Here is an 18,136-nt window from a genome sequence, read left to right on the forward strand (position 1 = left end):
AAATACCAAGACTGGATAAAAGTGGGATTAGAGAATGCAAAAGCTGTAAATTGGTCAGCATTATATGCTATCAAACAGGGGCAGAAAGAGACCCCTACTGAATTTTTGGATCAATTGAGAAATGCCATGTGAAAATACACTACCCTAGATCCCTCCTCGGATGTGGGAAAACAACTTGTTTCTCTGTTTTTGGGGCAATCATCTTACAGATATAAGAAAGAAGCTATAGAAACTAAAGGAACTGGAAATAAGAAACTTAGAGAAATTGCTTGAGGAGGCATGGAAAGTTTGGAGGGATCGGGAGAATGTGGATAGAGGAAAACTGACGAAAGTGATGGTGACAGCTACAGTGGCAGCCTTGGAACAGAGAGGAATGGTAAACAGAGGAGGATTTAGAGGACAAGGAAGGGAAAGGTCCTTTGGAAATAGAGAGGAACTGGGAAAGAATCAGTGTGCATATTGTTGGGAGGAAGGACATTGGAAAAATGAAGTTAGAAGTTAGAAGACTGGAAGGGAATAGAAGGACTAATTAATAACTTTTTACAGCACGGGCTATTAATAGAATGTGAATCAGAATATAGTACTCCCATATTACCAGTAAAAAAGCCGGATGGAACTTATTGGGTACTACAAGATTTTTTAAGAGAAGTGAACAAAATTATTAAGGACCTATACCCTGTGGTAGCTAATCCTTATACCTTACTTACTAAATTACGGGATAATCAAGTATGGTTTACAGTATTACATTTAAAAGATGCATTCTTCTGTTTGCTTTTAGCCAAAGAAAATAAAAATTTATTTGCATTTGAATAGTAAAGCCCTACCATGGGTAGGAAAACCCAGCTTACCTGGACAGTGTTACCCCAAGGTTTTAAAAAATAGTCCAACAATCTTTGGAAATCAATTAGCACAAGAACTTGAAACATGGGATCCTCCCTCCAGGGAAGGAGTCCTTTTACAGTATGTGGACGACTTATTAATAGCAACTAAACCAAAACCTGATTGTATACAATGGACTATTAGTTTGTTGAACTTTTTGGGACTAAATGGGTATTGAGTCTCTCAACAGAAAGCTCAGATGGTGCAGCAACAAGTAACCTACCTTGGATATGAAATATCTGGAGGACAACGGGAATTAGGAACAGAACGAAAAGAAGCCATCTGCAGCACCCCCCTCCCTCAGATGGTAAAAGAACTCAGGACCTTTTTGGGAATGACAGGTTGGTGCCAGTTATGTATTTATAATTATGGAATAATAGTAAAACCTTTGTATGAACTTTTGAAAAACAACCCCACTTGATTGGTCTGGTCCAAAGAAGCTCAAAATGCATTCAAGACAATTAAAAAGGAACTAATGAAAGCCCCGGCCTTGGGCCTACCCAATGTTACTAAACCCTTCTGGCTGTTTTCCCATGAAAAACAGGGTATAGATCTGGGAGTCCTAGCTCAACGGCTAGGACCCTACAGAAGAGCTGTGGCATATTTTTCTAGGCAGCTTGACGACGTAAGCAAGGGGTGGCCAGGGTGCCTGTGAGCTGTGGCGGCTGTGGTCTTGAATACTCAGGAGGCCTGGAAATTTACCTTGGGCCAAAAGATCACAGTACTGGTTTCACATATAGTATCACCTGTGTTGGAACAGAAAGGGGATCTCTGGCTTTCCCCATCCTGATATCTACAGCACCAGGCCATTTTAATTGAACCAGATGATGTTACTGCTGAAGTAACCAATGTTATGAACCCAGCTTCTTTCCTCAGTGGAGTGACTTCTGAACCATTAACACATGATTGCCTTGAAGCTATAGAGACTGTGTACTCCAGTAGAGCAGATTTGAAAGAAGAACCTCTGGAAGATGCACAAGATTCCTGGTTCACGGACAGAAGCAGCTTCGTCCGACAAGGTACTCGAAAGGCTGGCTATGCAGTGACAACAGCTAACAAAATAATTAAATCTCAGTCACTACCTACTGGAACATCAGCTCAAAAGGCTGAAATTATTGCCCTGAAGAGGTCCCTGGAGCTGGCAAAAGGGAAAAAAATAAATATATGGGCAGATAGCTGTGCCCCCTCCCCTCCCGGCTTCTTGTGCACCTGGCAGAGCATGGGACGCTAGAAAAGTCCTTGACTAGTACAAGCACTACCCAGCAACAACCAAAACATGTGTGTTATCAACATTGTTTTCGAACTAAGTCCAAAGCACAGCACTATGCCAGCTACAGTGACGAAAATTAACTCTATCCCAGCTAAAACCATGACACCTGCATGTGAATATCATGGCTCTGTGCGGCTCTCCTTTTAGCCCAGTATGCAGTGCCCTACAGCAGTGCCTGTGCCTCTTGCTTAGTCCACCTGCTTGTCCTTCTTCCTTGACAGTCATACCCAGAAGCATGGTGCTGGCTTGGCCATGCCTTTCATCGCACCTGGCCTTGGAAATTGTCCCCTGCCCCATCCCTGTGCCTTCTGCATGTTCAGGGCCATAGCACACACAGAGCTGGAGGGAAGTGAAGTTTTTGTCAGCTCTTCTGGATGCCCTGAAATGTACTGCACCTCCCCTCTGACAGTGAGGAGTGATGCTTCAGAATCATTTACAGGGTTAGAATGAGAGAAATAATTGAAAATAGGAACAAGGGGCCAGATTCAGAGCATCTGTTCGGGGCTTCCAATGTAGACCTTGCACTGTCTAAAAACTCAGGTGTCCAACACCATCAGGGTGGTTCAGAGGTCAAAACAAGACCTATGCAATCAATAGGAAGGGAAGCTCCAAAGGCTAACCCCCAAATTCCCTATACCGGGTAGGCAGCAACCTGGAGCCAGTCAGCAGGAGACATGGCACCAGATGTTCGCCTCTGTTCCTGCTCCTCCCTGGTGCATGAATCAGAGCTGTATCCTGGGTGCTCTCTATCCCTTCTGGACCCAGACTGTAGCAACTGCCATGGTGCTGGGTGAGCAGGCCTTGCTGCTTGGAAGACGTTTTTCACCATGCTAGTGCTACGCTCTGCCATTGCCTTTTCTGTAGTTGAGGCGGTTTCTCCAGAAAAGGGCTTCAGGTCATGGCTACCTTCTCCCACCAGCTGTCAGGCTACAAGGTTACAAAATCAGGTTTTCTTGAGTTTTTTTTTTAATTATTATTATTATTTCTTCACCCCCTCCCCCAGCTTCAGGACACTCATCATTTTGACTGGTGAAAGGGAAAATTTCAAAATGAAGGTTGAGATGTGTCTATACCTGGAAGACTCAGCTGAGGAAGGATGCCTTCAGGCTGAGAAGGAAGCTGAACACAGCTTTCCCATTTCCTAGGTAAGTATTCTGCCCGCTAGGCTAAAAGCTGACTTTATTTATTTATTCATTTACTTTTACAGTTTTGTTTCACATTTTATTGGCTGTACACGTGAACACACAAAATTTATTCTCTTAGGAATGTGCAAAGGAATTGGAAATGTTATAGGTATTGGTGAAAAAGTACATATGACTGATTAGTCTCATTTTTAAAATATGCAACTTGAAGATGCTTCTTGGGCTGGGGAGGGCTACAGGGAGAGCAGAAAAAATACTGGTTGTCTTTGGTGGCCAATCACACAGTCCAGCTAGTGAACAAGCAATAACTGTGGCAAGCATTCACAAGTAAGTACACAGTCTGCAAGATGTTCCTATGCATTATTCAGTGAATAATTCTAAATAATTAAAACACTGAAATCTGTGTGTAGACGTAATATGAGGGACCAAATTAAACGCATTGTTCAATAGGAGAAGCTGACCCAGCTCTAATGAAGAACAGCAGCAGCAGTTTAGAAAATCTGTGGGTCTATTTAACATGAATTTACTGTGTGCTAGCAACAATAATCCAAGTCCAGCAATCTGTAGTGGCTGGTAGGTGTCATTCAAAGTGACAAAGCAGTTGCCAGACTATGTTATCTTCACCCAGAGGCTACACCTTCACTGCAAAGTCACCTTCTGAGTCATTTTCATTTTCCACATTGACTCCTCTGGAGCAGACTGTGGTCAGCTGAGAACCAGCTGTGGTGATGGGCACCACCCGCATGGCACCAATCAGGGGTTTGTAGCACATGGTGATCCCAGCCATAGCTGATGAGCTGTGGGTACTCAGACTCTAGCCTATCCCCCACTTCACATTACATATGCATTGAGACCTTTGTGTGTAGATTAGCCTTGAATTAATGGCAACACAGAGGTTACAATCTGAATCAATTCTTGCAGGGAAGAAAAGCACTTATCTATATCAACTTGGGACTGTTACATGCTTTGCATGCTTTTAGTTGTTTTATTCTGAGCTCTAGCACATATTCAAATAGAGCAGAATGATAACTCTTTCTTCCCTCCCTTAAGGTACCCATGAAAGTAATTATATGGGTTAAAAAACCCCAAACCACAGAGGTAAAAATAGCTCATGACCAACACCTTCTTGGAATTTTGTTTCCCATGTTATGATCTAGAGGAGAGGGGCTAAAGCGCGTATCTGTTGTAGCAAATTTCCCTGTTGTTTTTGAAATGTTCCTGCTTGATGCAAGGCAAAACCTGAGGAAAATTACTGAAGGGCAGTGGGGAATAACAGTGGATTTATATTTAAACAACTAGATCATGGTAAGACATTTTGCCAAGCCATAACTTGTCATAAAGTCAAACAAAGGTGAGTAAATTGTAGTAAAAAGTTGCACATGCTTTTATTGATTTTTACTGCATTTTAAATTTTGTCCTCGCAGCCAATGTGTTGCTGGCTTGCAATTAAGACCTGACAGCGGGAGAAAGAACAGTAACAAAAAATTGAATCAGTCATTTTTTTGAAAGTAAGCCAAGAACAACAGTATGGAGAGAAAGGAAGGAACTTGTGAAAGATCCAATTACTGTTATATTTCCAACATTCAGCTCCTTAGCTTTAATAGCGCTTAAAATACCAGTCACAATTTGTAGTTGTGAAGAAAAATACGCAACGTTTTCTGATGATTGAGTGGTTTACTCTAAAGGCATCATGGGAGAAGAATGTCTTGGGGCTTCAGCAAGTTTTAAATGTTGTACGAGAAGTCAGAAAGAAATTGATCTAAAAGATGCAGTAAATGGATTTACAAGTCTTATTGACTACCCTGATGAGTTACTGTTTCCAAAAAGCTCTGAAGTCCAGGTCTGCACTAATGGCTTTCCTTTCAGATGTTCAGCCTGCACAGTCTGCTGGCATTCAGCACCGATATGCGCTTTTATTTTTATTGGAAAAAATACAAGAGGCGGGTTGATGAAGTTTTGTTTTTCTCAGGGTTTGGTGATCTGAAATCATAAGTGTTTTGGAGTATCTGAGTTCTCTTTGTGCAAACCCCCAAAGTTTTGGAGTGCTGTGATAGAACATGAACCACGCTTTATTTTACAGAGTCTTTACAGAGATCGAAAGTAGTGTGGCTGTATGGACGTTAGCAACATAGGTTTTGTTCAAAACACTTCAGAAAACTGGATCAGGTTGCGTTTTTTAACTAGAACCACAAAGTTGAATGGGAAAGGCTGGATGCTTTTGCCTTCCCCACCCCCACCCCCAAGCCTCTGACTTTTTACCGCTGCGAGAAACCTCTTCGTAGTAGCTAGTATGAGACTATATTTTGGATTTTTGCTGGAAACAGTGGTGATAATGCAGAGATGTTTTAGTTGTTGCTAAGTAGCACTTACACTGGTCAAGGACTTTTTCAGCTCCCTGTGCTCTGCCAGGTGCACAAGAAGCTGGGAGGGGACACAGCCAGGACAGCTGGCCTAATCTGACCAACAGGATATTCCATACCATATGACATCATGCTCAGTATATAAAGCTGGGGGAAGAAGAAGGAAGGGGGGAATGTTTGGAGTGATGGCATTTGTCTTCCCAAGTAACTGTTACGCGTGATAGAGCCCTGCTTTCCTGGAGATGGCTGAACACCTGCCTGCCAATGGGAAGTAGTGAATGAATTCCTTGTTTTGCTTTTAATTTTGCCATTCTTTTGTCAGTGCTTGCAGTGATTAATAGAGAGAACAGTAAAAAATGTGTGGCTAATACACAATAAAAATGGGGGAGATGTGGGGGATGAATTTGCAAGTAACTTAGCACTGTTTGACACGTCCTTGAACTGAAGCAAAGCGGCAGTAAAAGACAGAGACAGGAACGTGGGAATGCGAAGAAGTATTTAAGTAAGCAAAACCAAATGAAGTAGCGCAAATAGAACAGCCTATTAGAATGTAGCATAAGGCGGGTGTTTAGAGCTAGCTGACGAATAAGAGAAATTGTGCGTGTGATCGCATGAGGAATGTGTCGAAAAGATACATAAGCAATGAAAAGCTGACAATAAGGGTCTTGTGCAAAACATCTCTCAGGAGTCTGTGACATTCATCCCTGCATACGGCCACTCAAACCCCAGCGTCAGGCACTGCAGCTGAACCAGCAATCAACCTGTGCCAGTATCAGTTGCCCCCATACAGAAGAAGAAATCTTGAAGCGAAAATCAACTCATTTAGAAAGAGATGATGAAAAAGCAGTGCCATCACGAGGGGGAGAGGAGGAAGAAGTCATGAATGAAAAGGAGACCACCCAATCCCTGTCCTTGAGTGAGCTGCAAGATATGCGAAAAGATTATGGTCGTCGCCTAGGTGAGCAAATTGCCACCTGGCTGCTCCGATGCTCGGATAATGGGGCCAGGAGCCTGGAATTAGAGGGGAAGGAAGCCAAACAAGTGGGATCCCTTTCTAGGGAAGGGGGCATTGACAAAGCAATTGGAAAAGGGAAACAAGCCCTCAGCCTCTGGAGGCGACTCCTGTCCAGATCGAAGGAAAGGTAGCCCTTCAAGGAAGATGTTACATATCGTTTAGGAAAATGAAGAACCTTGGAGAAAGGTATCCAGAATCTAAGGGAATTGTTATTGCTAATGCATTTTTCTCCAGCCCTTTGGCAGCAGAGTGCAGGCCACAGTTTGCTTTCACATGGAGGGGCGAAGGGTACACCTGGAATCGACTGCCCCAGGGGTGGAAACACAGTCCTACCATTTGCCATCGACTGATTCAGACTGCAGTGGAAGAGGGAGAAGCTCTAGAATGCCTACAATACATCGATGACATCATCGTGTGGGGCTACACAGCAGAAGAAGTTTTTGAGAAAGGGAAGAAAATAGTCCAAATCCTTCTGAAGGCCGGTTTTGCCATAAAACAAAGTAAGGTGAAGGGACCCACACAAGAGATCCGGTTTTTAGGAATAAAATGGCAAGATGGTCGTCGTGAGATCCCAATGGATGTGATCAACAAAATAACAGCCATGTCTCCAACAACTAGCAAAAAATAAACACAAGCTTTTTTGGGCACTGTGGGTTTCTGGGGAATGCATATTCCAGATTACAGTCTGGTCATAAGCCCTCTCTATCAAGTGACCCGGAAGAAGAATGATTTCAAATGGGGCCTTGAGCAACAACAGGCCTTTCAAAAAATTAAACAGGAGATAGTTCACGCAGTAGGCCTTGGGCCAGTCTGGGCAGGACAAGATGTAAAGAATGTGCTCTACACGGCAGCCGGGGAGAATGGTCCTACCTGGAGCCTCTGGCAGAAAGCACCAGGGGAGACTCGATGTTCACCCCTAGGGTTTTGGAGTCGGGGATACAGAGGGTCCGAAGCCCGCTATACTCCAACTGAAAAAGAGATATTGGCAGCACACAAAGGGGTCCGAGCTGCTTCAGAAGTGGTTGGTACTGAGGCACAGCTGCTCCTGGCACCCCGGCTGCCAGTGCTGGATGTTCAAAGGAAACGTCCCCTCTACACACCATGCAACTGATGCTATGTGGAGTAAATGGGTTGCACTGATCACACAACGGATTCGAGTAGGAAACCCCAGTCGCCCAGGAATCTTGGAAGTGATCATGGACTGGCCAGAAGGCAAAGGTTTTGGATTATCACCAGAGGAGGAGTTGACACGTGCTGAAGAAGCCACACTGTATAACAAACTGCCAGAAAATGAGAAGCAATATGCCCTGTTCACTGATGGGTCTTGTCGCCTTGTGGGAAAGCACCACAGATGGAAGGCTGCTGTATGGAGTCCTGTATGACATGTCACAGAAACCGCTGAAGGAGAAGTTGAATCAAGCCAGTTTGCAGAAGTAAAGGCCACCCAGCTGGCGTTAGACGTTGCCGAACAGGAAAAGTGGCCAGTGCTCTATCTTTATACTGACTCCTGGATGGTGGCAAATGCCCTGTGGGGCTGGTTACAGCAGTGGAAGCAGAACAACTGGCAGTGCAGAGGTAAACCCATCTGGGCTGCCACATTGTGGCAAGATATTGCTGCCTGGGTAGAGAACCTGGCTGTGAAAGTACGTCAAGTTGATGCTCACACCCCCAAAAGACAGGCCACTAAAGAACATGAAAACAACCAGCAAGTGGATCAGGCTGCTAAGATTGAAGTGGCTGAGGTGGATCTGGACTGGCAACATAAGGGTGAATTATTTCTAGCTCGGTGGGCCCATGACACCGCAGGCCATCAAGGAAGAGATGCAACATACAGATGGGCTCGTGAGCAAGGGGTGGACTTGAACATGGACGCTATTGCACAGGTTATCCATGAATGTGAAACATGCGCTGCAATCATGTAAGCAAAGCGGGTAAAGCCTATGTGGCATGGTGTGGAGTAAGTGAACGTGGCCTCCCGTGGTCTCATCGCCCTTATTGGATGCAAGCCGTGGGATAGAAAAACAACCCACAGAAAAACACAGAACTGAGGCCTTGATATGCTGGACAGAAGGTCAGGGGCACAGCTGGAGCAGCGAAGCAGGAGAGCGCGCTTATCTATGTTTATACCATATGTGGAACTAGTGTGATAGAACACATTCAGAGGCGGAGAGAAGGGAAAAATACTAGCTCAGGAGGCAGACTATTAAGGCTTCTCTTTTGTTAATAACGGCTTCGGCTTTGCTTGTGCATGGATACGGAGTCCGTGTCGTGAATCGCCACAAATGGTGCCCTGTGTGAGGAGCGACAAATTGACCTAATAGGTGACCTGGTGGCGATCCCCACAGGACTGAAGTGCTGCTGAAAGGAAGCAGGAGCCAGCTGGTATCCCTCATTGAGTGAGGTGAGCTGTGGGGAACTATGGGTAATAATATATCGTCTGAGGAGAAGTCAGTACTGAGCCTAATGGAGGGACTCCTATGAAAGCACAAAGTTGATATTGACCCGTAGTCATTAAAGAGAATTTTGAAGTGGGTATCAATAAACTGAGGGGGTCAATGCCGTTAACATTTTTAACTCTGAAACTTGGGACGAAGCAGGAGTTAAATTGTGGGATAGAGCAACAAGGTCGGATAAAAATGCGGCAGAGCTCTTAACTCCCTGGAGACAAATATTAGAGCTTATGCACAAGCAGGAAGCTAGTTACCGAGATGCCGGAGAGTGTGAGTCCGCCGCTCTATCCACTGTCCCCCCAATGCCAGCTAAATCCGAGGTCCCAGGAAAAACGAAAGGCACCCGATGTAAGACTCAAGTTTACCTAGGGTCCTCGAACAGCGATGATGACCCTGATTACCCGTTCGATCCTGGACCCATTGACCCAGAGAAAGAACCTGATTTGTACCCCTAAGACCCACATGATCAAGGGCAAGCGATCCGTAAAGAGGCATTAGCCGCTGGGAATCATGAGCTGGCCACAAAGATCGTAGCCCCTGTCATCTATGTTCCCAATCAACAACCGAGATGGGAAGGACTTAACTTTTCCATTATTAAGGAAATGCGACAAGGAGTGATAGAATATGGACTGGGATCCCCATATTCAAGGAACGCGTTGGGGTCAATCATGAAATCTTTTACCCTGGTGTCCCATGATTGTCTACAACCCTGCAAGGGCTATTTGTTTTACCCGGCGTTATTGATTCAGATTACTCTGGTGAAATCAAAATTATGGCCTAGACTCTCCCACTCCACCTTTGTTGCTGTACGCTTCTATGGGAGAACTTATCTTGGGCCGCATATCTCCGGGACACAGGGCTCTACCCACCCTGGGGACAGTGATGCACAGACATCAATATGATGGATACAAAATGTCCGTTTATTTAACTGCATCACACGCTTATATAGCTCTTGCGCTTCCTGTTCCTGCCACTCCTATGGGGAGGAGTCTATCTTTCCGTCACAGCCCGTGATCTTCTGGTCGATGATCCCTGTCTATTCCCCTACATCTCCCCCTCCCCATGCTGCTAAAAGTTCTACAAAGCTACTTGCGTAAGCGGATACATATTGCGGTCACGTCTATGTTCATGTAACTCTTGCAGGCGCTCTCTGATTTGTCTTATAACACAGCATAACAATGGCAGCCCACAAGTAACCATGGTTACTACACACAACAAGATCCCCCCAATTATTACTATCCAATCCCAATTCATATCTCTCTTTTGCCGCCCTTTCCCAGTGTCGCTCTCGTTGCAATATTGCTTGCGATCTTGTCAAGGAGCTCATTTCTTTTCCCAATGGCACGGCTAGCATGAGGATCCATGTCAGCAGACCCTGCAAAGAGACAACTCAGAAAGGGATTATTCATTGTACATCCTTGCACAGTTCTGCTTTCACACACTTTGCAGGCACCCACTCTATGCGCCCTTCATTCTCAACCACAGCGTAGCCCCTCCCCAGGCATCTCAGTTTCCATCCTCTCTCCCATTGCTCACTGCCTGGGAACCTTACTTGCACCTGTGGATAGCGCTCGCCTGCTTGAGCTTTGCCAAAGTGCTTCTCCACTGCTGTAACTTGCTCCTGCCCGCGTATAACATGATTAAGCGAATATAGTGCACGCATTAAAATAGTTTGCTGAGCTGCTACGGGTATAGCTCCCTTATACCCCTCCCCCTCCCCAAGCTGTATTATTTTTGCTTTCAAGGTGCGATGAGCACGTTCAAGTATTGCCTGCCCCGTGCTATTGTAAGCAATGCCATGTTTTAATACAATATTCCAAGCTTTACACCATTCTTCGGTACTTCGAGCCCGAAAGCACAGTCCATTGTCTGTTTTTATCTTGGTGGGCTTTCCAAGCCACGCCATTACCGTGGTCCAATGCGCGGTCAAGTGCATTGCGGTCCGCTTCCGATGTTGAGTAGCCATGATGACTCCACTATATGTATCAATTGTAATTGCCAGGTGCCGTCCGGGGGCCAACTGTGGACATTCAGTAAAGTCAGTCTGCCAGATAGCATTTGCTTCCAGTCCTCGAGGGTTGACTCCTGCCTCCCACAATGGCGAGTGCTGACAGTAAGGACAGGTGGCTACCACTTCTCTTGCTGCTCTTATTGAGATGCCACACTCCTTTGCCAAGGCTTTAGCACCCAGGTGCAGTTGGTCATGCAGTTTCTTCGCCTCTGTCAATGTCCAGACTCCCGCGGCTGCCTCATCAGCCATGCGATTCCCCTCAATCAGTGGTCCAGGCCCCGTCTGATGACTGCGAATGTGAATTACTGTCACAGTTGCTCCTCGCTGCGATAAAGCAACCTCTAGCATCAAGGCAATTTCCGTGTGTGGTACACCCTCTCGTTTCATGGACGTGACTAATTTATACACGTATAAGGAGTCTGTGCACACATTTATATGCTGATCTATATCCTTTCGCAGGGCCATCTCTAGCGCTTTCGCTTCTAGCCACTGCACACTTTTACCCTGCTCCTCATACGTCTGGTGCATCCAACTATTCTCTTCTTTCCACACTACCGCCGCTCTGTTCGTCTTCGAGGAAGCGTCTGTGAAATATGTTGGTCCTGGGTGAGGGGTATCCAAAACTCTACTATCCACACTTAAATCCACCACTTTGGCTGTCTCGGCCCACCTCTGTATCGTGCCTGTGACGATTTTCCCTGGGTACGAGTATACCGCCAATTGTATATCCTCTTCACTCTCTACCACCTTCCGCCATTTCTCCCCATTCCACGGCACTGTCAGCTTATCTGGCTCCTTCCCAAAGATTCCCTTGCTTTCCCGTCGCAGACGCCAAATCATTCCCCCGGCTACCTTGACTTTTGTGGAGAATGCATCCTTGGGAACCTTCTGATATACCCATCGCAGTGGTTTTTCTTCCCCCGCCCGTATTTGATATAGCAATCCTAATCCTCCACCGGCGGTCAGAATCCAACCTGCAATTAATTCCTCCTGAGGGTCCCACCGCCATACTCCTTCCTTTTGCATTCGACGTTCTATCATCTGCAACTGCTGGACTGCCCCGGCATCTAAACTCCTGGGCTCCCATGGGTCGGTCCCTTTCAGCAACGCATAGAAAGGTTGCATCTCCTCACCGGTGACGCCGCACAAACGTCCGCAACCACTGCAGTGCTCCTACCAGCTACTGTACATCGTGTAAATTTTTAACCTTAGGTGTAAGTTTAATAGGCTGAGCTTGTATGCAATCCCCTTCTATTCTAGCACCCAGAAATCCACACACTGGTCCTCGCTGTACCTTTGCCTCAGCTACCTGGAGGCCCTGTCCCGCAAGGCCCCTTTGGGTGTCTGAAAAGACTTGTTCACATAACACCTCGGTGGGCGCAGCTATGAGGACGTCATCCATGTAGTGGATCATGTAGAGTCTCTCCTGATACTGCTGCCTTACTTGCTGCAATGCAGAAGCCACGTACCTCTGGCAGATCGCTGGAGAATTTTTCATCCCCTGCGGAAGTACTGCCCACTGCCATCTACTACCTGGTTCTGCACGGTTCACCGCGGGCAGAGTAAAGGCAAATCTCTTTCTATCATCTGGATGTAGCAGAATGCTGAAGAAGCAGTCTTTGATATCTAAAACAATGACTTGCCATCCTTTCGGGACAGCACTCAGATCTGGTAGGCCGGGTTGGAGAGGCCCCATGTCCTCCATTTGCTGATTTACTGCTCTAAGGTCATGCAGCATCCTCCACTGGTTTTTATCTTTCTTTTTTACAGCAAATATAGGGGTGTTCCAGGGGCTCATCGAGGGCTCTAGGTGCCCTGCTTCATGCTCTCGTTTTACTATAGCTCTTACAGCCTCTGTTTTCTCCGTTGTCAGGGGCCACTGCTCCACCCAGACGGGCTGTTCGGTTTTCCACACTAACTTGTGCTGACGAAGCCCCTCTGAGGCAGTGGCCCTTATGCTAAATTTTTCAACCCGATCCCCATCTGGGCAAGGGCGTCCCGCCCCAACAAGGGGCTTGCTACCCCATCTGCTACTAGTATGGTCACTACGGCCGTGAGGAGCTTCCCTGCCTCCTCGTCCAGGACTTCGAGTTTCACAGGGCAAGTACTAGTCCTTGGTTGTTGTTCTCCTCCCACCCCTATGATACGTTTTCCCATGGCGAGGGGCCAAGTTGGTGGCCACCGTTCGAGTGGCATCACTGTGACATCTGCCCCGGTATCCACTAATATTCCCAGGCATATCCGTGCCGGGCAACTCGGCTCTTGCGGGGTAATCATCACCGCCGCCATGGGTCTCTCGTCACAGCCTATGACCAAGGCCACGCGGGGGCTGTAACCTGCAAATCTTGCTGGTTCTGCTCCCCTGCCTGAAGGTTCACTCCCCCTTGGCCTGCTACGGTGGGCCAAGCTCCTGGCACTGGCACCATGATGGGGGCCATTTGACTCACAGGAGGCGCGAATCCCCCTCGCTTCGCCCTCCTTTGGCCGTTTCCCGGCTTTGTGGTTGGACAATCTCTTGCCAGGTGTCCTGGCTTCCCACACACCCAGCACCTCCCTACTGGGCGCGCTCCTCCTCCATTACGTCCTCCCCTTTCCGCTAGCGGGCACCCAGCTTTAAAGTGCCCTTGCCGTCCACACAAGTGACATCTCGGCCCCACCCCGGCCGCTTGCACCAGCACCCTTTCTTCGCTTCCACAGTCAGGGTTCTGGCAGATGTGCGCTCCCACACCGCTATGCTGATTCAACGCCTCCTGGCACAAGACATGCCTGATGGTTTGACCCAATGATGCCCCCACCGCCAGGGTGCGGAGGACATCTTGTGTTTGTGGATTTGCTTGACTTGGGAGGCAATCCATAAGGACTGCCTCCTTGGCTGCTGGTGGCAATTCTGATTCTATAATAGCCTTCTGCAACCTGTCACAAAACGTTGTAAATGGCTCTGCTAGTCCTTGCTGTATCTTTTGCCAAGGTTCCGCTTTTTTTTCATACCTGCCCACTTCGCTATATGCTCTGCGGGAACTCTCCGTTACCACTTGCAGCTCCCTGCCCCTTAATTCTGCTGCTTGTAACTGCGGGGTTTCCAGTCCTTGACTTCTGCCAGTGAGCCGGTCAAGGGTGGTCCCTCTCAGCGGGTGGCCCGGAACTGCCGCCGCTTGCTGTACGAGGGCATGGCAGGCACTGTGCATTGCCTCCTTCCAAAGTATGTACATTGTGGGAGCCAATATTGCTTTCGCCAACTGCCTAGCATCAGAGGGGGTCAACGGCGCTGCATGCGCAGCATCTAGTAGCAATCCTACCCCTTCGTCTTTTAGCCCCTTTTCCCTAATTTCTCGCCATAAACTCTGCACTAGCTTGGCATCTATCGGCGTCCACTCCACCCCTCCTCCTGGAGCTAGTCGGACAGGGAAGATCCCGGGCATCTCTATCCTTACTCCATCGAGGCTACAATCTCTAGCTATCAGCCGCCAGTTAGGTAACTCGACTGACTGTCGCTGGGGCGCACCCTTCGTTAAGGGTCCTGTCTGCCGCCGAGTTACTTCCCCTAGTGCGCGCATAACCTGCTGCAGCTGCCGCAGCACGTCCTCCGCGGACCCCTCCGGAGCTGCAGCGCTCCGGCCCTCCCCTTTTGGCGGTCCCTCTCCTCCCTCCTTCTGATTGGTCCTCCGAGTCCCTGCTGCCTTATGCCTCTTTTTTGCACGCTGCAGGCAAGCTGCCCCATCTTCCCACATGTGGGCATCGGTTTCTCCCCCAACTTCTGATTCGCTGCTACTCGAGGTTGATCTATACCCATCCTGTCCTCCCCTCCAGGCACCTCAATCCCCCTCCTCGTCCGACTCCCATCTCAAGGGTTGCCCCGGGAGCCAGTCTCGAGGGTCGGGCAGAGGGCGGCGCCGCTGCCGGCGCTGATCATCTTTCTCCTTCCGCTCCGTCACTCCCGCTGCGTCCGCCGCCACGTCACCCTCCCCGCGCGCAGGTACCCGCGCCTGTGCCAAATCGTCCCAGGGGTATGCAGGGGGGGCGTTCCAAAGGTCCTGCTGGCTCAACAGGGAACACCGCCGCTTCCCGATCCGACTCTTTGGGAGCCTCAGACTGAGTAGTTGGCCAGGCTACTCCGTCTGAACTCCCCGCTTCTTCCCCATCCCCCGCGATGCTTGCCCCTGTCTGCATCCCCACTGCCGATCCTAGGTCTATTTCCGGGCTACTGTCGCCTGTAGCACCGTGCAGGCACAGCCGCGCCTGCCGCCACGTCTCCTGATCCTCCCGAGCTTTCAATAGCAATCGGTGTATCTTTTCCCCAGAGCTGTATGTACTGGGTTTTTCCCATCATAGCCCTTTCGGCTAACTCCTCTTTAATTCTCGCCCAATTATCCTTATTAAATATGTCTGCGGGACTCCGTATGAGCCCCTGCGTAATCATCCATTGGATGGCCTTTGAGGTAGGCGCCTTCGAAATCGAAGTTCCCTATTCCTTCCCCAATCCCTTCAGTACCTTTACGACTGATTCTATGGCGCGCCCGCCGACCTGCGGCTCCCCGTCCCGCCCCTGCGTGCCCCAAGCTATCTTTTCCCCCCGGCGAACTTGCCATGCCGCCCCGCCGATCACGTCGGGGTCACCACTTGTGGCTGTACGCTTCTATGGGAGAACTTATCTTGGGCCGCATATCTCCGGGACACAGGGCTCTACCCACCCTGGGGACAGTGATGCACAGACATCAATATGATGGATACAAAATGTCCGTTTATTTAGCTGCGTCACACGCTTATATAGCTCTTGCGCTTCCTGTTGCTGCCACTCCTATGGGGAGGAGTCTATCTTTCCGTCACAGCCCGTGATCTTCCGGTCGCCGATCCCTGTCTATTCCCCTACACACCTTGAACTATTGTGCAAGGCTCACGAATAGCCCAGTTAGTCTACTTTAATGCCCACCCCCCACAAACCACTAACACAGTACGAGGGTGTCAAGGCTTTGCATCAACAGGAGCCCCGCATATTTTGTGGGCCCAAACAGTGAGTGCCACGCGCCACTACAGGCCACCTGATCAGGAAGAGGTAGTTGATGAAGCCTTCTACAGACAGCTGGAAGTAGCCTCACAATCACAGGCCCTGGTTCTCGTGGGGGACTTCAACCACCCTGATATTTGCTGGAAAAGCAACATGGCAAGGCACACACAATCCAGAAGGTTCCTGCAGAGCATCAAGGACAACTTTTTGATGCAGGTGGTGGAGGAGCCAACGAGGCGAGATGTGCTTCTTGACCTTATACTAACGAACAAGGATGGGCTGGTTGAGGATGTGAGAGTTAGGGGTAGCCTAAGTTTTGGAGTGCTGTGATAGAACATGAACCACGCTTTATTTTACAGAGTCTTTACAGAGATCGAAAGTAATGTGGCTGTATGGATGTTAGCAACATAGGTTTTGTTCAAAACACTTCTGAAATCTGGATCAGGTTGCGTTTTTTAACTAGAACCACAAAGTTGAATGGGAAATGCTGGATGCTTTTGCCTTCCCCCCCCACCCCACCCCCAAGCCTCTGACTTTTTACCGCTGCGAGAGACCTCGGCTGTTATCCAAATGCATGTTGTCACAGGCTGCAGCACCATCGTGCAACCTTTTACATCCATGCCTGTAAGAGGCATGTCAAAATTAAGAGCTGGCCGCCAAGTGGCTTGATGAAGAAGCTGTGTCTGTATTCTGATCTGGTATTACAGAGTAGGTATGAACTCCATCTTTGGGGTTTGGGAGTGAAACAGTTCTAGCCAGTATTATCTTGTTTTAAGAGCTATAGCTTTGGAAAGGAAGTTTGGATTATTATGGAGGGAGAAAGATGTCTGAGGGGAGCAGCTTGGGATTTTGGAAAAACCTATACTTCTGCCTTTAATTGTAGGGCTCTAAGGCTATTGTTGTCACAGGAATTTGGGCCAGAGCTCCCAGCTGCTCTATCACTAAAACTGAGGCCAGCAGGTCCTCTTGGAAAATGTGGTATCCTCAGCAGCTCTGGCAGTTCTCTTTGCTTGGAGCAGCTCAGCCTGGGACTGAACAGAGATACAACCGCACTCTTCAAGAAAGCCACAGAAAACCAGAAAGGACCCATGAATCCTCTAGAAAGGCACAGAAAAATATCTCATCCCTCTAACCCCAAGTTTGTTTCCTAAACAAAAGTATCCAACCCTTATTCCATATCATTTACATCATGCTCAGGTCCCATACTATCCAATACAACTTCAGTAACCCATACCCGCCTTCTCATCCCTTAATAGACTATACAGATTTCATTTATCATTGCCCTAGTCTATGGACCACCCCTGTAAAATGTCTGTGAAATGTCCATTGAGTTCATTTAGTCCATGACTTTGGGTTCCATCTACTGTATGATTCTTTCAGAGAGGTGGGTTGTGTGGTGTTGGATTGTTGCATACTGAAGTCAGTCCTCGTTCCATCACCGCTACACTGTCAGTCCTTGTTCTATCACTGCTGCACTTTGCTTGGTTCAATGAAAGTTCAATTTTATTTATTAATTTGGGAGATTCCCACCATGATACCATTGATATGGCATATAGCAATCATAGTAGTGATGACATACAACATTATCACAGAATCACAGAATCACAGAATCACAGGTTGGAAGGGACCTCAGGGATCATCTAGTCCAACCTTTCTAGGAAGAGCAGAGTCTAAAGAAGATGGCCCAGCACCCTGTCCAGACGACTCTTGAAGGTGTCCAACGTGGCCGAGTCAACCACTTCCCTGGGGAGATTATTCCAATGGTTGATTGGCCTCAATGTGAAAAATTTCCCTCTGGTGTCCAATCGGAATCTCCACAAGAGCAATTTGTGTCCATTCCCCCTTGTCCTCTCCATGTGACTCCATGTAAAAAGGGAGTCTCCATCTTCTTTGTAACTACCCCTTAAGTACTGGTACATGGTGATGAGATCCCCTCTGAGCCTCCTTTTCTCAAGGCTGAACAAACCCAGTTCTCTCAGCCTATCCTCATATGGCAGGCTTCCCAAT

The 18,136-nt window shown here is 47.9% G+C and overlaps 1 long non-coding RNA gene across 1 annotated transcript in view; it reads left to right on the plus strand.

Annotated features, from left to right (window-relative positions):
- The first annotated feature begins 284 nt into the window (after positions 1 to 284).
- The window catches only part of LOC142049895 (uncharacterized), a 503,625-nt gene continuing 485,773 nt past the window's right edge, over positions 285 to 18,136 (plus strand). Inside the window, exons 1-2 of the long non-coding RNA XR_012657853.1 lie at positions 285 to 1,220; positions 1,822 to 1,898. This is a non-coding gene — a long non-coding RNA (uncharacterized LOC142049895). The remainder of the gene's footprint in view (positions 1,221 to 1,821; positions 1,899 to 18,136) is intronic.

Source organism: Phalacrocorax aristotelis, chromosome W, assembly GCF_949628215.1.
Source record: "Phalacrocorax aristotelis chromosome W, bGulAri2.1, whole genome shotgun sequence".
Classification (NCBI taxonomy): Eukaryota; Metazoa; Chordata; class Aves; order Suliformes; family Phalacrocoracidae; genus Phalacrocorax; species Phalacrocorax aristotelis.